This window comes from Xiphophorus maculatus, chromosome 21 (assembly GCF_002775205.1).
Source record: "Xiphophorus maculatus strain JP 163 A chromosome 21, X_maculatus-5.0-male, whole genome shotgun sequence".
Classification (NCBI taxonomy): domain Eukaryota; kingdom Metazoa; phylum Chordata; class Actinopteri; order Cyprinodontiformes; family Poeciliidae; genus Xiphophorus; species Xiphophorus maculatus.
Window position 1 is genome coordinate 13,079,231 of NC_036463.1, and position 24,149 is coordinate 13,103,379.

Sequence of the window (24,149 nt, forward strand, 5' to 3'; positions counted from 1 at the left end):
GTTGAAAAGCTTTAAGAAAATGTAATTAATTGGGGAAAAAAAGTCGACTCTGCACTTTCAACAGAAACCGCAGGATGAAACGCAGCATAGGAACATGATTTATGGTGATAAGGTGAACTGTGGGAAGCTTCTGCCCAGCAATACAACAATATATACAACTCCAAAGACCTGAGAGCAGTCGTATCTTTGTTTCCATCTGTCTCATGGCTCCAATCATGAGCTAATGTACCGTCATCCATCTCTGTGTCTGATGGCGCGTTCAAAGCCACTCCATTGTTTTTACTGATGAATTCTGCTCACTGTGTGGAGCCAGGCTACTAAAGCCTCATTCTGAAGTTGAGCTGGAGCTCTGTGAGTTTGGCCATGAGGGAGTAAAACATCTATTGTAAAAGAGAGCAAGCCGTGCAGCGTAAAAGGGAGAGAAATTCAATTGATGCGAGGAGAAAAAAGTTCTGGAGGTCACAGCACTTAGAATGAATGAAAGCATACACACAATTGAGCTGGTTTTCTAGTGCAAAGTCAATTCTAGTAGTGCTTGCAAAGACCTTTTTTCTTTCGGCAAGATATCTTTATTCCTGAATCACAGCTGCCTTTAGTTTGACATATCTTCATCCAATCTGCTTTAAGATCCAGCAGATCTGCGCTCTCTCCCTGCATCCACCACAGATAAGAAAAGGTTCCCCTACGCATTTCCCAGAGTTGTACAGAGGCCACTTGAAATGTAAATCTCAGCTTTACTTCCCTCATGTGGGTAGCAACATTTTTATGAAAATGACCTAATTTGAATTTAGATGTGGGTACACGGGAGCAGAGGCATCCACAAAGGCACGTTCCTGTTTAACATAGAGTCGCATTAACAAGCTGCTGGTGACTCTGCTGTGTGTCCATCAAAGAGACAGAAACAAGCTATCTGTCAAAGCCCTGAAGCTGTGGGTCTTTCCAGCTTGATGGTAAGGAGTTAATTTCAGAGCATTCAATCATTAGACTAGAGGATGAATGGCCACCGGGGATCTCGCTGTTAGAATACACGTCATAACTGGCTAACACTGCCGTTCTCCTTTTGTCATAGGCCCTGTTAGAAATGACACGGTGACATCTACAGATTTCAACGTGTTTATTTGCATGATTTTTGACTGTACGCGATTGTGAAGTGAGATCAAAATGCTACACGGCTTTCAAACTTGTTCATCAAGTGAAAGTCTGAAGAGAGGGGTGTGGATTTACATCAGTCTTTTACAGCACCAACCTTGATGGCAATACAGCAGAGCTGCAAGGATTTTGTGGTGTCTCTCCACCAGCTTTGTAAATGTAGACTATTACATTTTTGCTCATTCTTCTTGAGCAAAATAGCTCAGGGTCAGTAAGACAGGATGAAGAGTTAAACCTCATTGTTAACTTTCTCTGTTTTCTTTATGCATGACCCCTTTGTTGTTTATTCCAGGTGAGACCAGTCCAGAGCTACTTACTTACCACAGATTTTGTAAATTGACTACAGGTCTGGATTTTGACAGGGTCATTGTAACACATTGATATAAGTTGATTTAAAACTATTTGAGATATGATCACATGGAGTGGCAGTATGTTTAGGGTGTTTTTTCCTTATTTTGTTTTCATATCCACTCTCCACCCTCCCCACATCCACTAGTGACCAGCTTTCCTGCTCTTGCTAAAGAACAGCATCTCCGCAGATGCTGCCACTATTTCACAGTGAGGGAGACGTGTTCAGGGTTATGTGTGGTGCTAGCTTTCCAGTATTTTACATGTAGACCAGAAAGTTCAACCTTGGTCTTGTCTGACCAGAACACATTCGTCCAAACTGCAAACAACATTGCTTAGGGATTTTTTTTTAAATTATTTTTGTATTATTCTTGCCATTCTCACTTGAAGTCAGATTTGTGAAGTGCCACAATAAAAGTTGTTTTGACTTCTAAAAGCAACTGTGGATACTAGGAGGTTTAAATATTCACATTTGTGCTGACTTTGAGTGGCCCCTTTGTAACATTTGAATGTGTGACCTAAGTCATTCAGTTTTAGCTCTGGTTGTATGTTTAGAAAATCTTCCTCCTGTTTTCAAGTCTTTTGTGGCCTGTAATGAAGGACATACCCACAGCATGATGCTCCCATCACCCTGTTCCCCAGTGGTGGTGGTGGTGGAGGTTTTTGTTTGCAGCCTCAATTAAAATTTCACATATAGAATACGCCTCTGGTTTCATCTGACCAGAGAGCAAAGTGTAGATATGCTCGAAAGACTAACTTTTCTAATAACACTGAATCTTTAAAAGAAAGAAATATATATATATATATATATATATATATATATATATATATATATATATATATATATATATATATATATATATATATATATATATATATATATATATATATATATATATATATATATATATATATATATGTATGTATGTATTTATATATCTGAATACGTGGGAGAACATGTGCGCAGTCCCACAATGTGAAACTTCCCAGGGTTACATGAAGCTTTCCCATGGTGCTGACCTTTAACCAGATTAAATGTGATATTGCTCTCAATATATCACCATAAAAATCCAGTTTAACGAATCTCCGTCAGTCCACTTGTTGCTCCATCGTTGTATGGTCTTTACTTATTTCCCTCCACCTGCAGGACAGCTGTGCGTCGCTGCCACGTCTCTCCTCCCAGCCGGAGAGGACGCGCGAAGTGGGGGCGCAGTGCTCAGCTAACAAAAACCTTGCTCCTGAGCTGCGCAGCTTTAACTGAAAGCAGCATTGTGGACACAGCGCCCACCTCCGCTCCTCTGGCTGTGTTTTTTCTTTGCACAAGCAGCCATTATAGCTGAGATACAAAAAGTTTTTTTTTTTCTTTTCCTCTTCTTTTTTGGCGTTTTCAGGGTGCAAGTGCTTCTTTTGTTTAAAAGCTGAACGCGACACGGAGTGAAGGCATTCGGTGCGTGGCGCAGCACGATAGTGCGGTGTCCGATTACGAACCGTGCGCCGGGCAGCTTGGTCCCGGTGAGCGCTTCCCCGTGGGGCAGAAATAGCACACGTAGCTCCGGAGGGACGAGACAGAGCACAGAGGAATCCCTGTAGAGACAGAAGGAGTTTTTGTTTTTCATTACAATTATTTTTGAACGTGGTCGTCATTCCCAGAGCCAAATAAGCTGTAAGGATATTTCATCTCCAGCTCCTCTTCATTTCCAGCTACCCCACCACTCTTCTCACTGGGACAAGACACGCAGTTTTGCTCAGTGCTAGATGAACGGGAGTTGGGCACTTTACTTGGTAAGAGACAAAAGCATTATCATTATGTTGTGCTCTGTCTGCTTCATTGCTAATATTTACAATTTTGAGCATTCTCACGTGGATTGTGCATCAGTTTCCTGCTAAATACGCGCACGGTTTTGTTTGATCAGTAAAGGGCGATTTCAAGTCAATTTCAGATTGACTGATGACATGCTGTTGCTATATAGGGATGCTCCGTCTTAAAGCACGAAACACACACCCGCTCACGAACCACCCATAACAAAGATAATCAGTTTTAGAAGTTTTTTCTTCGTGCCCTTCAATTACTGACCACATGGTGGTGCTGGCAGAGTGCAGCCGTCACGATTACAAAGCTGAAGTCTACTCAATAACACACTCACAGCTCTGTCTGGCTTCCCCCCTTCAACTCACATCTTAATTCTTAAGTTGTTGGTTTAAACAGCATTGGTAGGTTGGGGTCAACTCATTATTTTCCTCCATATAGCACCAAATTATAATGAACGTGACTGCAAGAGAAACATGTTCAGTTGTCTAAACTCCAAATTTAACGAAAAAGTCAATTCACTCAAATAGAATCCAGTTAAACTGCTACATTCAGACTTAGATATATTCAGTCCAATGCCCTCCTAGACATAGCACAACATGGTCAAGGTGATCATATAATGGGAAAAGTTACCTACCAGCTGATTGTATCAATCATAGACTTTGCATTCATCCCTCCTCCCTAGAAGGGATTTTTCTACCTTTTAGTTTTTTTACGTTTCACTCTTTGGTTATGATATCACGTATCATTACTCAATAAAATAAATGCACCATCAAATTGAGAACCAGTATTTAATAATGGCCCCAAAAGATGTGTCACATAGGATAAAGAAAGAACTGGATAAAAAAGGAATTAAAAATCAAAAATAGCTGTTTACTTTTTGATTTGTTTTAGGATCTAAACATGCATTTATTTAGTTAGATACATATTAAATAGTTGTTTATTTTTTTGTTTGAGCAGGCTTAACTGTTTAAAACCATTGTTAGATAAACCTAAACAAATAAATTGAGAAAAATCAAAAATGTTAGCTGCTATGCTACATGTTTTGGTCTGTTTCTGCTACCTAACCCTCTATGGCATGGCGTTGCCCTCAGGCAACAAACCACATAGCTGTACCTCACATTGCTCCTTTATTTTATTTTTTGGGGGGCATGATTTTTGACATATTTTTGTCCAAAAAATAGTTCTTTTATGAATATAGTTTTTGTTTGATTTGTATTTCATTTCTCATAATCAGTGTAGACAATCTTGGTGTTCTAGACCAATGTTACCCTGAGGCAACAAACCCAAATCTGGTTCCAGGAGGTGTCAGAGTCCGATTTTATGATTGACATGTAATTAGGGACCACCAAGCTCCCAAAGAATGCAGGAAAATATTTCTTCCCCACAAAAATAAAAAGTCATGCCATAGAGGGCTAAAACCTGCACTTATTTTGTTTTTCTTTAGGTTTTCTGTTTTATTTTGCTTTAAGTATATTCCAGGCTTTTAAACCATTGATAATAAAACAAAAACAGGGTTCAAAAGATGTGATATTCTCTCATAAAATCCAATAATATGACATTAAATTAAAAAAAAAAACTAACTTCCTTTTAATTGAATCTGTTTTTGCTAAATTTGTCAATCGATAAAGTAAATCAAGTTTTAATTAGAAGTCGAACATAATTCATTGCCCCATTGAAAGACTGATTCGGTGCAAATAAATGCACCTGTAGTTGCAGTATTTATTTGCAACTGCTGCATTTCTTCTGAGCACTTCAAAGTAGTCAAATTATAATGCTCTAGCAAAAAGCTGCCCTTGAATTTGTTAACCTGTGGTTTTGTTAAACTATTCAGGACAGAATGAAAGTTTCATTCCAGCATTTCTTAGCCTTCAAATTTGAGTTTAAGAGTGCAATTCACATGTCTTCAGCCTTCGGAAACTCTTTGGTGAGATCAGAGAGAAAATGTCAAATTAAAGGAAATAATGCATATAAATTAAATGCTATGCATCCATTTGTGCACAGCTGCCCTGCGGCTTTGTCCCCACAGCAGTGCTCATGCTCAACGGTGTATAATTGAATGGATATAACTGTTTACTATATCATTTATGACCGATTGTTTTTCAGACCTGAGGCATGCACTTTGTAACATGAAAATGATTACTGAGTATGAGTGCAGAGCCTTCAGCAGCCTTCCTTTGGGTATTTAGATTTTATTTTTCTCTTTTTGTTTTGATCATGGTAAAAGGCTTGATACCATGAACTGTTTAATCTAATCTTAAAGGCTCAGTCCCATCACAGTGTTTATCCCTTCTGTCATCACACCGTGCTCACCGATAGAAATACATAACCCATGTCTGGACGGGATCCGGCTGCCTCTCAAAACACAAAAACATTACTCTTAGGTAAACTGTTTGCTCTGAATTGCCCGCTAGGTACAAGTTTGTGTGTGCATAGTTGTTTGTCCTGTGTTGCCCTTTGATGGTCTCGCGACCTGTCCAAGGTAAAGCTCGTCTCTTGCCTTGGAGATGGGCAGAAGCCCCACCCCACCTCCCACCCCCTCCCATGACTCTTTAGACAATGGAGAGATGGATGGAGGTCTAGAAGGCAAAATTATTTTCACTCATTAACTAGGCCTTTTCTGTACCGTGAATGCTGAAATTCTTTGGGAATATTGAAAACAAAGACTGAAACCACAAATTCAGTTTTACTTAGAGAGTGTGATTACATCCATTTTCAGACGACAGGTCAGTTTATATCAGCGGTGAGCTTGTTTAAAAATAAGCAAAACCGCTAACTTGAAAATAAGTAGAAAAATTCTCAGCTCTCAGATTTGATTGCATGTTGGTTTTCTACAAAAAATAAATGGGGTGAATAGTTTTGGAAAGTCTCATGTGAATTTTGAGACATTTTACATGTGGAAAATTGCACATATAATAACTACATAAACACCACTACGATTTATCCTATTAAATTGAAACTGACACATTTAACAACTGTAAAAATTGGCATCCCGGGTATGGAGTTGCATATTCCTGAGTTTGTAGTGAAGAATGCTGTTTTACTAGCAGCTATGATATTTGCATTGTGATGGCAGATTGCCCTAGCACTGACACCAGCACAAACACAGCAATTAGCCCTAGCCAGGAAGAACTCTGTGATGAAAATGATCCCGGCGGCCCGGCAGCCCACACGGTAACTATGGAAACCCACAGAATGACAAGCCAATTGTTGTTGACCTTTGTGATCCGGCGTCTCAATGGGGGTCCAGCCCTGCTGAGAGTGAGAGTAAAAGGCATAATCATGCACATGTAAACTAAACAGTCATTACCCTATGGCCCCAGAGTGTTCTTCTTTGAGAGTCTTTTGGTTAATTATTTATCTGGCACCAACAAAGTAGAATTTTTTGGGGGATGGTTGGTGTCTGTTCGCCCTGCCTTCACAAAGAATTTGACTTTATTGGCTGAGAACTGCATGACAGAACTGATTTTACTAAATTTCTCCCAGTAGGCGAATTCCTCCTATGCAAGTAAACTCAGAGACTCAAACAATAGTTGAAGTGGTTTCTGTTGCTTCCTGCTGGGGTTTGTCCTCTCATTACCCAGAGGTATTTATACATCACAGCCACTTTGTCATCATTTAATTCCTCCCTTGTTTTTCCTGACACTTGTGTTTTCAGGCTTGATGTGGATCCATACAGTGCCATGCAAACGTTTTGTTTTTTTTTGTTTTTTCAAATTTTGTTTTGTTAGAACAACACAATTCTGTGTATTTTAGAAAATCTACTAACCTTTGGGATTCATTTGTCTTCAGTCCCCTGAGTTGGTATTATACAGATCTACATTTCTTGTCATTTTTTTTCTCGCAAAATACCTCAAGTTTAACAAGATCAGATGGCGAGCGCTGATGAACATTGATGTTCAAATCTTTCCACAGATTCCCGGTTGGATTTAAGTCTAGACTTTGACTGGGCCATTCAATCACATAAAAATGCTTGACATCAACTATTACATTTCTTAATCATATTTCTGGCTTGTATATTTGTGGTTCTAACATGACAAAATGTAAAAGGTTCAACTAGGTATGGTTTTTGTTTTGATCTTAAGCACATTTTTTTTAAAGTCTGTAGCACTGAGTTTTGATACCTTCCTGATTTATTTCCACATACCATACATGAAAAAGTTGCAACGGTGTGTGCAAACGTTTTTCCACCCCTCCTTTTATTTCTGTTATTGTCTGTCAATTTGAGAGATGGTATGGTGTTTCTATGGCAACTCGGAGGTTTCCCACAGTGAATTTGAGAGCCTGTCCATCACAAAGGAAATGAAAGTTAGTCATTCAGTGCATTTCTGTTTTTCATCGCCAAAGAGGAAACTATCATATGGCAACAACACAGCATCTGTTGTTTGTCCACACAAACCCGACATGACACTACACTTGAAACCAGATGTTTGCATACACTGTTGAAAGGACGCATAAACCTTTTCCACAACCCTGCAAAATCCTAAGGAAAGTTATGTAGTTCTGACTTTGCAGAAAGTGATGAAAAAAGTCAGTTTTGTAGAATTTAGTTAGAAACCAAGACCTAAAACAGAAAAACTTTAATTTGATTTAATTTCAGACATTGAGGGGAAACAAAGAGGTGCCTACCTGTGTACAGAGTATGCAAATGTCTGATTTCAGCATCATCAATAGTGTTCCATCACCTTCTCTAAGAGCTAGTTCTTAATGATTTGATATTTTTAAAGAATAAGGAAATATTTAATGAAGTCTTAAAAGAAGGAAAGACTTTCAGAATTGCATCAGACATGAGCAAGAGGTGGGACTGACATGATGAAAAGTGCTCACGTATCAGACAAAACACGCACGCAGCAGTTCTCTGATGGGACGCATCCTTGTTGAACAGGCGGGGGGAAGCACTGTAATTTCACACTGCATGTTAAACAGCACAAGAGCAGGTGTTGGGAATTTGACTTCAGAGACAGAGGAAGAGAAATGCAGGCAGGTGACACACACAATGCTAGACCCGCTATTATTATTGTCGTTGGGTTCGAGCGCGGATATCTGCAATTTTGAGTGAAACATCCAGTTTTCATGTCCGCACGTCAGAGGGAATTATCTCCGCTGAGCCCGCCAGTCGCTCACCCTGCACTGTTACACTACATTAGCTCTGTCCTCTTTCTCTACTACAACCTCAAACTGAGCTCAAATAGCAAAAGGAGTCTGTCTTTTAACCATGACATGAGCACAGAACCAAAAAGAGGGACTGTATTTGGGTCACGATTAAGTAATCCCCAAAGCCTCTTTTTGCACTCGGGGATCAAGCTGCGAGGATGTTAGAAAGGTTAAAAGAAGAGAGATGGTGGCAAACTTTAGTGACAACAAAAGTGATTACTGTAAACTTTTTGTTGTTGTTGTTTTGACTTCATTTTCTTCTATATTTGTATCAGTATGAGGTAGGGAAGAGGGATAGGTGAAGAGGAACACAGGGGCAGTAAGAGGAGGGATGAAGCGTAATAAGCAGGGAGGTGCAGGGGAGAAGAGGTGAAAAGAGGATTTAAAATGAGAGAATCCAGGATGAAAAAGGGAAGATGCTTTGCCAGCCTTTGTTTATTGACTGATCGGGTTCTCTGGGGCCATTTGGATAGGGAAGTGAGTCATGAGTTTTCACCAAGCGCACAGGCAGGCAGAGGGGTTAGTACATGCTTTTTTTTTGTCTTTTTTCCCCTTTCCTCTGTGGGATGTCACCCTGTAGTAATTCTATGAAAGATGAACGACTTTCAAGTAGGAATGAGAGGATCATTTGATAGCAGGGCTCAGCTCGTATAACTCTCCTTTTGTAGGAGCCTCTTCATTTCACGCTGCGGCTCGCACCTCAGAGGTGAGAGTAAAACTGGACTGCCTCCTGTGAGACTTTAACACTCTCTGCTATGTATAGGCACAACTAAATTAACAACCAGCTATTGCTAAAGCAGGGGCTCAGCTTGTGTTTGCTTTCAGATTTTATATGTAAGCAGAGGAAGTGACTTGCCTGGAAACCTTTAATGCTTGTTGGTTGAGATGCTCTGATCTTTAATTTAAATGCCTTTTTTCCCAAGGAAGAGCAGTTTGTCTTCTATATATAGTCTTGTTCTTATCCTGGTGTCACAAACAAATATATAAAATGTCTCAGCTATGCTGCTAATATTTGCCTTTAGCTGCATTATTATTAAAAAAATTGATAATTACGTTTTCTTTCTTGTTAGTGTCAATATTGTGTTACAGAGCTGATAAATCATCATGCAGACTGCTAAGAGGAGGGAGATGCAACAGATTAATATCAAAAACTATGGCTGTCACTTTGTCATCTGCAGAGTCATTTCCATGTGTAACAGCATACTTCTTATGTAGTAATCCCTTCAATGGAAATATGCTTTAAATCCAGCAACATTTTTCCAACAGGCTGCCAACTTTTCCCAAATCGCTATGCTTTATTACAAATGGACATGAAAACCAAACAACTAGATAAAACAAATTTCCATGTTCAAGCCTTCCTGTTGTATAAACCTCTAGATTTGTTTCCTTTGTTACTCTTGCAACATGAGATGTCTTCCACTGCTCTAAATGTTTGCAGAAAATACAAGACATATATCTGTTATATTGACTCTCTGTCCACAATAGCGTAGCCCTGAAAAGGTGGTGTTACACAGAAAGACTAACTCTGCAACAACAGTCTGTCTGCTAACAACTTCTCAGTAAGCAAGGAAGCAAATGGCTGTTGCTAAATTTAATCCAATTTAAACTATTTACACTAAAGTTGCTAAATTAATTCACTACCTAATTTGCATGGTTTACTATTTAGATGTACCTATCTAAATGTTGTAAATCATGCATGGTTTACAACACTGTGGGAATGACAATGTGAGTTAAAACATCCTTAATATGTTTAACCCCAAAAATCAATTTTTTATTGAATTAAAATTTCTTTAGAGTGCTAGTTAGAGTTTTAAAACAGTGCTTTACTTTTCAACCGTAGGCAGCTGCATTCAGTACTAATGGCCACTACGGGGGTGCCACACAGCCACTATGCTAAAGCTAAATCATAAATTATGGGTCAATGACCTCTGCTGAATATCCAACCATAGAATGACATCAGTTTTGGGTGTTGCACCAACATTGGATCTGATTGACCCAATCTGTACTTTTTAGGGTTTTATTTCTCTCTGGTATTGCTTCATTGCTTCTTATCTTAATTGAGTGCATCATTTTAGGATTCAAAAAGTGCTTTTGATGTAATATGTTTAGAGCTATCCCAGCTTCATGTTTTCTGTAGCAACACAAACAGCCAGAAAAGCTCTAATTTGATCAGTGAGAGGATATAAATACAGAAAATCCTTTAATCTTCACCAAATGAAAACATTTATCTATGCTTTGAAATATTACGCAGGGCTTATCAGAGCAATATATACTGAAAAAAAGACGAGTTATAAGATGATACTTTACCCAGCAGATGAATGAGAAAATAAAATCACAGAGCATGCCGAATTCTTTTTATCCAACCTCATGTGAAAGTTTGTGATAACATCAAAAAGATAAAACAGTCCACTACATGCATTTCAGCCAGGGGAAAAAAAAAGAGATACTGAGGGAGATGAGGGGCGATATGAAGGCAAAGAGATAAGAACTTTGGTTTCTAAGACAAAAAGGGAACGAATCTGATTCCTGAATGGAAAAGTAAAGGGTAGGAGAGAGAAAATCAAGGAGATAGAGATGGAGTATAGGGAGTGATGAGTAAACACCACAAAGAGCAGGTCTGAGGGAAATAATTATACATGGAGCTTCTCTCAATAGGAACCCGCCTAGTAGGTCCCTGGATGAGCTGGTCAGTTGGATCCAGCTGTCAGTGGGAGAGGGAAAAGAACAGATAGGCAAAGAGTTTGGCCTGACAGGATGGTGGAGGCTTAAGAGAGAAATATCAATTTACTGAAACCTTAGTATATTTTCTGTATGCTCACTCAAGACATTCCCAAGTTTCTACACACTGTCAACTCTCATAACTGTAGTCTGCTAGATTTTACTCTCTTGACTTTCCCAACAGACCCTCAGGTGCTTTGCAGACTGTTTTCCACTTTGGACTTTAGCCCTTAGGCATTTAAAAGTAGTGGAGATTTAGAACTTTCTTGCTAATTCTTGGCCATGGTTCAGTGGGTAATTATTACTCATTTCTTTATTTTTATTCAAAGGAAACTTACCCACTTAAATAAGTAGATATTAAACAAGTCTTTCTGATGTTCACTTTGGCTTTTGCAATACACCCTTTTTTTCCATTAAACTTCTGCACATGTAAAGATTATAGAGGAGTCTTCAAACTGATAAGACTTTGGCATCATAGAACCTCATTTCTACACTGAAAATAATCTTGCAAACCCTTAGGCTTCTGCTGTGACCCTTTCGATAATTTAACATATTTAAAACCAAGCTGTGTGAAAGACCAATCCAAAATGATGTATTTTACTTTCAATAAATTTATTAACCAAATACATTTAACAGATAAAGGCATTCAGCATTCATTACCATTTTTAACATTTTGTCCCTTTGCAATCTTTTAACACTACGTTCCCATGAAACATGTTGGTGGCACCATTATATTTTTCTTCAACATGGACTGATAATCTAGTCACAATAGGTGAGACATTGGATGGAACCAAATTCAAGGCAATGGTGGAAGAAAACTCATTCGAGACGGAGAAAACCTTGAGACTGGGACAACAACCCAGTTGTTATAACAGCCAGCAGGATGATGATGTGGTTTAGATCAAAGTGTTTTCTCTTCTTTTCTTTTTCTGTCTTCTTTGATTTTCTAAAAAATAGATCAAGGCACTTTCTTGTGTTAAAATGACTAAAAGTCTAGACCTTAGCAGAGCGTCTGTGGGAAGACTTGACACTCTCAATCCATTTTGATGCAGCCTGGAGCAATTTTGCAAATAAGAATGACAATCACATTGGACAAATATGCCTTTTACTGTAGATATTTATTACTAAAAGCATCTTCAAAACATGTCATTTTCTGTCCACTTGACAATTACATGGTGTGTTGTGTTGGTCTATCACATAAAATTCAAATAAAAAACCTTGAAGGTAAAGAAAACGTTAGCCTTGAAATTAAGAAATTAAATATGCGGCCACATCTTTACATTTTGTGACGGCTTCTCAAAACAAAACAGGAAAAAACAAAAAAAAGCACAAGTTTAAGTGCTTTTTTTTTATTTACCCTTTGATTTCCAGAAACTTTCCTGCAATTGCAGCACACTCTCAAGAAACGAGACTCTCAAGAGTCATGCTCTTTGCCAGACCAGGCTGATTATGGTCTGGCGACTCCAAGACACAATGCTGCCTCAGTTCTGAAGGTGAAACCACATAGTGGACATGCGGTCTGATCTAAACCAACAGTTAAACCAACAGTGAATAATAAACTGTTCATTATTCCCTCTGAATACCCTTTCAGTCCATCTTAAATAAACAGACTGGGAAAAGGACGACCAGTTCCGAACCTCATGGCTTCCTGCCAACATTGAGCTTCTTGTTCTATAAGCCAGACTTCACTTTGATGCATTTTTGTTATGTGTGCATAACAGCATGGAGCTGAATACTTTTGTGCATAAGTGGGAGTTTTGTTTCAAGGGATATTGTCTTATGGGAAATTAAGTCTCGCCAGGTACTGGGTTGCAGTGATAAGGACATAAGCTGCGGCAGAAAGCAATACAATAAATCTTTAGGTATTGCTGGGACTGCTCTTTGTTTCTATACACAGTCCAGGGTTGGTTAATGCGGTGGTTTCATTATGCTGTTTGTTAAAACAGGAGAGTTTATGTTCTTCTGCTAGAGCTCTGTAGAGTTCCTCTTATATTCCCTGGAGACGTAAACTTTAGTATTTCATCAGTGTTTGATCAAATACTATGCAGATTATTAGCCTGATCTTGTTCTGCTTTGTTGGTAAAAAATATTTAAATAATGACTATGGAAAATACAAAAATTTTAATGCAGATTATATGAAGATACTAAACTCAGAATATTAACAATGTAACATCGAACTAAAAAACCTTACATAGGATTAAGGTCATTTGATTCAAACTGACTTTTTACCCTCTCTTTTCTATTGTGCATTCATTGAATCATGAATCATGAACTTTCAGTTCTGGACAAGAGGCATTGCAACAGCATAATTTTTTTTTTTATTCCCACTCATTTCGATGTCCATCTGCTGCAGGATTTGCAATTTCACCAATTTTTTATAACTCTACCTGGGCCAGCTTTCCTCACACTTATGTACACATAGGAGCTCTTATTTTACTCAGTATGCCAAGTTGCTTTGGCTGCAAAATAAATCCAAATTATCAGCCACCCACCACCATGTTTTACAGTTGCTTTGAGCTAAAGGGATGCCTGTTATGGCCAAACATCACCCTGCTGGTCACATACTTCTAGAAGTCCTGAACTTTGTTCCCAGAAAAAAAGAGGTATGTTTTAATGACAACCTATCCAGTCAAACTCTTGTGGTAATTTTATTATTATTATTATTATTATTGTACTGCCATAAACTTTTATCATTTAACAAACTGACTGAGGTTCATAAAGTATGCAGTTTTTCTGGTTAGTCAAATTGATGGAGTATTTAACTGCCTGTTCAAAATTCCTGATGATATCTTGGATACTTGCCATTGAGTTAAAGCACACAGACACACCTGAATAACTGAAGCCGGCAAGATGATGTTTTTTTTTCTCTTACATTGGTGCACACAGTTGATGATGATTTGCTAGTCACGTCCTCGAGATAAAGCAATTCATTCACATCAGCATAGCAGCATTCTGTGTTATATGCTATTTGTTAATCAATCAATCAAATTTTATTTGTATAGCACATTTCAGCATCAAGGCATTTCAAAGTGCTTTACATCATATCAAACACAGAAACACAATGAATGAACAATCAGAACACGACATTAAGTCAAGTTCCATCAATAAATTTGTAATTGATTACATTTCAGATACAATCCTAAACAGGTGGGTTTTTAGTCGAGATTTAAAGGAAGCCAGTATTTCAGCTGTTTTACAGTTTTCTGGAAGTTTGTTCCAAATTTGTGGTGCATAGATGCTGAGTGCTGCTTCTCCTCGTTTGGTTCTGGTTCTGGGGATGCAGTTACTTTGTAAGACCTATTTTTTGTAAAGGCATGGCATTATCTCACTTCCCCTGTTATTTCACTGAAACACGGAAGAGATGGCCTGTGGTTTAAGGTGTCTGAGGTTACAATTAACATTTGGGAACATCTGGAGTCCTTTGAATGTGTTTTTGTTTTTCTTTTTGATGTTTAATACCCCTTTGGCTGTGTTAGACCGTATTGATGTGTTTATCGCCTGATGCTGAAATGCCATCATTTCTGGCATTCCCACAGATAGAGATAGGTATGATTGGCTGTTTATCTCACTCTCGATCAATTTTTATCCAAAGATTTAAAAAAAAAAAAAAAAAAAAAATTAAATCTAGGATGTATGTTCCACGAATTCATAAAATAATTCATAGGATATATTTGTTAATTGTTTAAATGGAATAGACTACTAAGTGTGGTCACATTAAAATACTCAAACTACAGCTAAATGGTATAACACAAAATTTTACACTTCACAAATTCTTTCACAAACACTGAAAGCACATGAATGATTGTTGGACGGACCTCTATCTTAGGGAGCATTAAAGCAGCATTCACACTAAAATATGGAAAACTACTGAAGATACTCATCCACCGTAGAGGCTTAAGCTTTTCAGGTTAGTGACAGCCTTGGTGCCTTTCTTCATCATCAATAGAGCAAAGGAGAAATATGGACACACCTGTGACAATAATTATCTATTTAAATGGTTTCCAAAGGGTGAAAATCAAAAATTGAAATACAAGTTGTAAAAAAAATTACCCATTATGAATATTAAACTATTTTTAACAGGCAATTGCAGTAATACTATAGTACCTTGAAGACAGGGAAAATATGGCAAGATTCAGTTTTTCAATCTTGAACAACTGAATCAATATTCAGTCCAATGACTGATCTTCAAATAAGATATTTTGTAAGATTAACTTATTAAAAATGTAAGACCTTTATGGAAAGACGCTTTACAGCCACAAAGTAAAAATCTATAAATTAATCTTAAACAATCCACCAACTTTTCTTTAGTTTTCAACTTTCTATGGGAGTTAGTTGTGCAAATGTACTGCAATGCTAATATTAGCACCAGTTTTGTGAATGTGTATGCAGAAAAAAATAATGTAGACTAATAAAATACTCATTTTTAATGACATTTTTATCTTGGTTAAAGATGAGTTATTCAATTGAAGTATGTCACCAAAAATGAGCAAATGTAGGATACATTTATATTGTTTCTCAAATTTACTTTTGTATAATTTTGACAGCTGTATTGGTGTAAAAAATATTTTCTTAGTCACTCATGTTTTATTTACATTTATTGTAGTTATTTTATTTGATATGTCATGATCCATGTTGATTATTAACAGATTATCATTATTCCTGTTTCTAAATAATAAGGAAAAGGCAAGGTTGTACCAGTCGTAAGGTGTGCATTGTGTTTTGTTATGTTGTTTGGAGAAGCTTTTCAGCCTGCGGCATCTCCCAGCGTTGGCAGAGATCTGAGAAAGTGGGTCTGCTAGATAGTGACTGTACTGAAATCAGCAAATAAATCCTCAAGCTAACCAGAGTGAGTTCCAGCAGTTACAAAAAGGGCTTTTTTGTGTACATATAGGAAGCAACATAAATAGTTCTCTTTATTTCACATGCAGCTTGGATGCATGTGTCAGGACTTCAGTGGGTCAGCGGGTCGCACTTCCACTGAAAGGAACGTCTCCTCTTTCACATTCTCATAATGGATTTGCTCCAGCTTGTTGACCCCAGCTTGAGCCTCTTCACCTAAATACTGACCTCCAGCTTTCTCTCTGCCTTGTTATGGAGATTCAAGTACGCTAGGAAGAAGCACATTTTCAAAAAAAAGCTCATAAATGTCCTATCTTTTTTAAACTTTATCATGAAAACAGGGAACTAAACGAAGAAGACTGGTACTTTATCACCTCTTAATGATAACCTGGGATCAGTGAAGACAAGTTGTTTTGTATAGGGGATGTTGTTGCAGAAAACTTGCACCGTAGTTTTTGACTTAAAACCTCTGCAGAACTTTTCAGACAGTCATAGTATTGGAAAGAACTCCTACGCAGAACATCCCTCTGCTTTCTGTTTGCCCTACACACAGCGTGGTATTACCGTGCTCTGGTTGTCATTAAAAATAGACCTCTGCCCTTATGAAACCAGTGCCCTGTAGCATCCTGATCTATTTTGTACTCCACAGTCGTCCCTTAGGGCCTTCTAGGAGGAAAAGCATTCCCCTTGCTGTTATGGTTAAGGGCAAGGGGGGATTTTTCCTGCGTCTTTTTGTTAACTTCAGAAAAACATCAAAAAGGAGAGAACACACAATATGAAGCAAAAACCGATACAAGGGACCATGAAGCAGCTGACTCTCAGGAGGTAATTGTGCAACTGCTCTTTGTTTGGTTCTTTATAGCCTTTGCTGGTTTAAAAAAAAAAACAGAAGAGTTATAGTTTATTCATTTCTTCTTTTCAGCTCAAAACTTTTTTTTCTTTTAAGTGACTTGTGTAAGCATTTCATATAGAAATAGGTTCCCATCATTGTAAAAAATATACTTTTTTATACATTTATTGTTATATATCTGATGAACAGCAGTTATTGTGGTGTTGACAGTATGGCTATTCAGCCATGGGGTCTCTGCATCAGGGACTGGCATGAGCACTACAAAATGTGCCCATCAAATACTCTCTAATATAAATTTTATACACTTATATGTATGCCCAATTCGTGACTTTACAGAGTTTAACCGCATTGTAAAAATAATATGGCTGCAAACCAAATTGATACTTGACAATACCATTTGTTCATTTTTTTTGTTTTTTCATGTATTTAGGCTTAATTTAATAATCTTTTGTTGAATGTCAAACATTTTTGCACTAATAAAAATGGAACTTTATTGATTTTCCCTTCTTCCGGAAATGTTAAAATACAGATTAGATTGGTGTACTGATTTGTCCAATAACAATATATAATTTGAAAAGATCAGCGGGTAGAAACGGAATGTAATAAGTTACCCATAAATGGTAAAATCCCAGATTATTGCCTCATTCAGACACAGGAGCAGTTTGTCATTTTGGCTGGGGAACAAATGTCCATAAAATGAGTATTAGAGTAACATGTCATTGTCATCTGCATAATCCTAAAATCACACCAAGTCCTCATGTTTTTATCCTTCAGTTCCATGAGCTATTATTAGGATTTTTTTAATCCTAATAATATACTAACCAGTATTTTCTTTTTTTTACCCCTTTAGTATATTCCCAAAGTTGAATTTCGCACCTTCTCAAAAACCCAGGGTTTTATAGATTTAGCTCAACCTGTTAAAGTAATTGATTTACACTTCTTCTAGACGTGTAAATCAGGAGTCTCCATTATAGTGAATAGACACTGTATGTTACCTCAATTTTTAATGCTGCTTTGGTAACTGAGGGCTTTAAGAGTTTCCACTTAACTTTTTAGAAACTACAAAATGTGTGTTGACAAAATAATTAAAACTAGCTCCTTCAAAATTATTTTTCTAAAGAATCCATATTTAGTCAAAGAACATAATTAGAAAAAAGAAAGGTTAAGGTTGTTAACGTCAATGTGCATTTGTGTGTCAACTACAAGGCAGCAATGTCACAGAGTAGCTATAGAAATTGTATTTCTGCCTCCGTGGCTGGATTATAATTTAGCTGCAAGCTTGATTAGGTGTCAGCCTGTCACTCAAACATTCGCGCACACTTCTGTGTACTCTTGTCATGCAAAAGAATATGAATTGATGGGATGATTGATGCAGTTTATCCGGGCGTATTATTCGCTTGAAAGGACAAAAGGTTTAGCATGAAGTTTGTACCTATACTTCACGACAGAATGCTTTCCTAGCAAAGCTTTTATGAAAAATATGTAGCACAGACAAGCAAGAAAAGCAGGAACTCAACAAAGCATGTATAAATTTGTGATTTTATTATAAGGGGTAGCAGAGTTGGAGTAAAAGCACACCTGGAGGCCACGTGTGGATTATCCCGCCCACCCCACTGGCGTCCCGGGTAGGAAAACTCCAAAGTCATCATTATAGCTAAGGGTGAAGGGGATCATTAAGTCATTATTTATGTGCTCACTGCTGTTTTATCACCTCCAGACGCAGTCTCGCAACACAGACACCCACACTCGAAGCCCCAGAAGAATAACATAATTGTTCGAGTTGGCCCAAGGGGTTGTGTCTAACAGAAAAAGTGCAGACATTAACAGTCTTGGGCAGCTGCAGAAAACACTAAGCCACCTTATATTTTTTGTTCCAACCTCCTCGCTCCCCTTCCCCATTGGGCTTGTTTCCACCTTATTTGGGTTTATTTACACAAAGCTCCCAAGAACCCCTACACTTGCTGTGACTTGAGGTATGCAGTAGCAGAGGGGAAAGTTTTTACAGGCAATTTCCCCTTTAGAATAGTTTGCTGGATGAGCTCAGTTAAAAGCATGCCGCTAACAGAGCACTTTGTGCCTCCGCTCAATCAATTTCCCCGTCTTCCTTTGCAACTTTATTTTTCTGTAAAAAAGCATGCTGAGCTTTGTGGGAAACCTGAGCAAGTTGGTTTATTTCACACTGAGCATGTTTTTTGGGGGGCAGCGTGGACCTGAATCATTTTTCACCTGTTCTGGCATAATATTACGCAGTTGCAGATGATTACAGTCACGTTTAAAGAAAACTGAAAGACTGTCTGGAAACAGAGACACTTAAGTCTTAAAAGAAAAGTAGACGAGGCATCAGATTGGATTTTAAACAGACCCACTTTGTGTTGCACCTGGAGCTGTGGCTCTTGTGAAAGGCCACTCAGTCAGCCCTCTGGACGCTGCAGTCTCAGATGCTTGCGGCGCCGCTGTTTCCCCCCGGTGTTTCCTTTCATTTTACTTTAAAGGTGTCAAGGGGTGTTGCTTTTCCAGCTGCGTCCAGCCATTTCAACTCAAGTCTGTCCTGCTGTTATTTTCATGTCCTGATTCAATTACCTCTCTAGGACTGGTCCACTGACACATGACATGAGCACACTGGGCTACAGAAATGTGAAGAAATTGTCTTTTTTTGGCATGGGGGTCGTTATATATGGGAATGCCATGGGGTTTCATTCACAGCCAAACCACACTTCAACTCCACTCCAACTTCTTTAACTCCAAGCACTTTTTGAAGTACTATTAGGCTTGTCTTTCTTTTCCTCTAAAATCCACATTTTGGTAATCCTCTCCATTCTCCTCCTTACTCATCACTCCTTTTGTTCCTACCTGACCTGTTTAACACCCCCTCTCCTCTTGAGTACAACCTGCTCCAGTCTCTCGACCACTGCTCACTTTCACCTCATCCATCCTCCACCCATCTTCGTCCCTTTCATATTTTCCTCCTCTATTATTATTATTATTATTATTCATTATTACCAGCCCCTCTCCTTCAATCTACTTTAAGTGACCCTAAACTTGACTTTCCCGCTCCACCTTTTTAGTTAGTCTCCTTTGAAGAGCAGCTCAGGGTGAGGACGTTCATTCGCTGAGTTTCAGCCTTGCAGCTCAGTGCCTTCAATAAATTACTGGCAGACTGACATATAGAGAAATTCATTTATCATTATAGACATTTACACATTTGCTTCTACCCCTAAGCTGAATGGAAAGCTGTGTTTGGTGAGTTTGATGGATGCAAGCATCCAGGAAAACTCACAAAAGCATTCAGCTGAAAACTCATAAGAAGTTATACGTCATGGATGTGTGCACTTAAATTATTCTCCCTTTTTTCAATCGACTCCAATAGGTCAATCTAAACTTGTTGAATCTTGGCGGAAAGGACTTTGCTTATCTTACAGGAGGCTTAAAATCAGAAAACCTCTGCTGTAGTATTTTACTACATATGTAACTACACATGCATTTCAAAAGTATACAAAAATCTATTGAGCTTATGTACAGTACATCCATGTTTTCAGAGTTAGCTGTTAGCCCAATACATTAAAAGTTTAATGTAAGAAAACACAGCAAATCTCCAATAATCTTTCATTTTTAAATAAAAAAGTTTAACATTCTCAAATTAAATACTAAAAGCTCTTAATACAAATTGAAACTAAAAATGGAGCCATGCTCATGATAGAAGTGGGTCAGGTACACACTGAAAAGGGGGAGATCACCAGTAATGGATACAACTGGGTCAGGTAGACAGCCGTGCAGACGTGAATATATTTCAAGCAAAGACTGGAGGTGAAGCAATCACTCACACACCCCTCCACCCAAACACACACAACACATTTAGAGACATCTGTTTTGGGCCTACCATAAAACCCTGATGGACCCCAAGGGGTGGTGTGTCAACAACAGTGGAGACCACACATTAAATGCTTGGTGTGCTCCTGAGACTGATTCCTGGGGATTTAGAGCAGTGAGGGGGTATTAACCAAGACCACAACCTGTAATTGCTATCATAATTACACAGGAAGGTCTTTCTGAATTAATATATGCCGTAATTCGGGGGAAATTTCATTCAGTCTTAAGAGCTCAATGTCTTGTTAGCCTCTTGAGTGTTGTTAGCGCATGTCTGTGTCTCTGTACGGTCACCCAATGAATATGCATTGTCAGGGCAAGCTTACTTTTTTCATCTCGGCTGAACCCAAACACAGAATATGAATTAGTTTATTAGAGTTAAAAGTGGTGAGATCTGGCTTTGATGTTGAGCCATCAAAGGTATCACGAAACCACAGTTCAGAGGAGCAGTGTTGCACTGTAATATATATTTAGCTGTGAGCCGAAATTAGACCTCTCATAGCTATGGACAGATGCCTTGCCTTCTTGTGTCTACCTTAATCTGTGGAGCTGGACAGTTGATGTTGATATATTTTTGTTTCTGTACTCTGAGATGAACTCCATAGTTTTGCTCAGTGAATTTGTAAAAGATCTGTTGGAAAAAAAAACACACTCATTTACTGAGAGAGGAAATAGGAATGATTGCTCAGGTATGATTTTATACCCATTCAACCACACTAATAATTAAACTTTTAAATACATTTATTTAGGAAAATGTTGACAGGTTCTATGCTTATTTTTGCCACTGATATGTTTGAATTGTGTTCTACATTAAGTTTACGTAAGTTTATAAGTGCAAAGCTTCTGGCTCAACCTTATCAACTTGCAGAAAAGCCTCAAGCTTTGAAGACTCAGAGGATTGATAGCCACCCAAATGTGGGATACTTGCAATCAAGAAATTCTGCATTAAATTTGTAGTTCTAAACCACAATTTTGCTCTATATTTCCGACACATACGTTCCTGTAACAATCAGAGACCATCTGCTTGTTAAGTGTTTGATCATTCAGCTGTTGTAGTTTCACTCTCCATCCAAAAATGTGAACGATATTTCTGCTAAGCATCATTTTACAGCTTTGTAACTTTGTTGATGTGTGATTTGTCCTGGAACATGGCATGTTTTATCACCCATATTCCTTTTAGGCTTGCAGACAGACAGGATGTGCGTCTTCACACTTCTGTAGCATATAATCTCCTGTGAGCCATCATTTCTTTCTTTTTTTTTATTTTAAGAGGGAAGTGATGACACACTATGAAAGTGATTTCTGTCTGCTATATGGCTCATTTGGGTCAATTAAGGGAAACTCATTATGTGTTGTCAGTGTTTTGGGGGGCAAAGTGACACACACCCGGAAGGCTTGCAATTATCTGTCAGTGTGGCATCCTCAGATATTAACAATTGTTTGTAAAGTAGAACCTTAAAATTGATATTTATAGCTGCTGAAACAAGTGTGGAGATTAACAAAAAAGACAATTGTCTTGGTTATAAGGCATAATTTTATATCCTTTTCAAAACATCATGGAGTAAAAACACACCATGAAATGATCGCTTAGATTTTTTTTACCCCTCCAGGAGGTCTTTTGTGGGCTCTAGTGTCCCTTAAATGAAAGTAGGCTGACAGGAAAGGGAAAGACATGCGGCAAATATCGTCGGGTCCGGGAGTCGAACCCGCGACGGCCGCGTCGAGGACTCAAGGCCTCCAAACATGGATCACGCTATCCCCTACGCCACCACGGCACGCCCCACTTAGATTATTTTTTGTTTGTTAAATTTAACTTGTGTTATTTAATGTGTCAAAAGGGAAAAATGTTCATATGAGAATATCTTTTCCAGGCCGTGTTGATGTAGTCATCTGTAACTTCATTGGTTTGTGGTTGCTCACTGGTGCTGTTAAATTAAGTCGTGAGGAATTTTCACAAAGCTTAGCCTACTTTGGCTTTTTATGTGAATGTGCTCCTTATTTTGTAGAAAGACAGGGCTTATTGTCCTCTTGGAGAGGTCAGCTCTCTTTCCGTCATTTATGCTTGGACTGAATTAAGCACTAAATTAGTTTTGGCTTTCAGAAAGTAACAAAGGCCCACTTTTACATGCCTTGCAGTGACAATTAATGGCAACAGATTTCTGACTTTTTTGTTGGCTGGACAATAAGATGCATCTTGATAAGCTTTGTCTATGTCCAATTTTCAGTTACTGTTACAAGGCCCTCTGAACACCACTAGCAGGGAAGGTGGGTGAAATCGCTTGTTTAAAGACACAACGACTGACCAAGGGATTCAAACTGGCAACCCACCAGTTACAGGATGAACTCCTACCATTGTTAACCTTAAAGTAGAAGCTTCCTTATGGTTTGGATCTTTTAATGTTGCTTATTGTCTTGCAACACTCTCAGATAATGCAGTAAGTTAAGTTGTCGTTTCTAAAATATTGCATACAGTAATGGCAAAATGCATTACACTGACCAACTGACATCCTGTGTATCTAGCCTCAACAAGCACCTTCATAAATTGTGCTCTTTATGCATTTCTTAGCCTAATTACATACTTCTGCAGTAATTTCTCAGACTCACCTGTGTGTGTAGTCATGCGTTCTTTCCTTTTTCCTCAAAAACAGAAAATGGAATGCTAAATTAATTCAGCACAGCTCCCTAGTGTTTTTATTTTTTTTCTTTTATCTGCAAAAAAATCCATTGTTAATAAGATATATGGAGTTCAATCCTTAGTAATATGAGCATACTACAAAAAGCATCATCAGCAGTTTCCATTGCACTGCAAGGGGCCATACGTTCCCATTAAAATGCACTCAAAGCCCATTCTGTGGTGCATGATTTGCTGTGTTTAATGTAAATGCATCTGGTTGAATATGGTGAATGTTGAGGACAAATCTGAGCTGATTAATCTGACATGTGCATCAATATTGTCAAAATCTGAACATGAATTTCAAAAACAGATCCCATTAAAAACTATGATCTGATTTTATACATTCTTCCTGCACATCTGTCTATCTAATGCCACATGTTGATGTGAAAGATACTTCACAAAGTTTTCTCTTTAGAATTGGAGCAGTCTTACAGATCCAAAATAATAGCAGTAAAACCTAGTGACTTTAATAATAATACAAAATCAGATCAGGTAATATGCTGTGAAGATAAATAAATAATGTTCCAGCACTGCCACTCTATGCATCTGATACTGAAGCATATGTACTGTGATCTCCAGCTAAGTCAGACTCCATATAGTGCAAACCTTACAATGCTCACATTATTTCTTTAAAAAAAAAAAAATCATTGTGTTGTTTCTCCCGGCACATGCAGCTACTGCAGTTAAAAACTTTGCAGTTGCACATGGTCATCTCAAGGGAGTCCAAGTGGACCCTATTGGTCAGG

The 24,149-nt window shown here is 38.1% G+C and overlaps 1 protein-coding gene across 2 annotated transcripts in view; it reads left to right on the forward strand.

Annotated features, from left to right (window-relative positions):
* Positions 1-2,735: 2,735 nt before the first annotated feature.
* Positions 2,736-24,149, forward strand: part of sema5a (semaphorin 5A) — a 147,661-nt gene continuing 126,247 nt past the window's right edge. Inside the window, exon 1 of one of the 2 annotated variants that reach the window (XR_002751996.1) lies at positions 2,736-3,279. The gene's annotated coding sequence lies outside the window, so the exon portion shown is untranslated. The remainder of the gene's footprint in view (positions 3,280-24,149) is intronic. The other variant, XM_023326557.1, reaches the window with a different exon arrangement.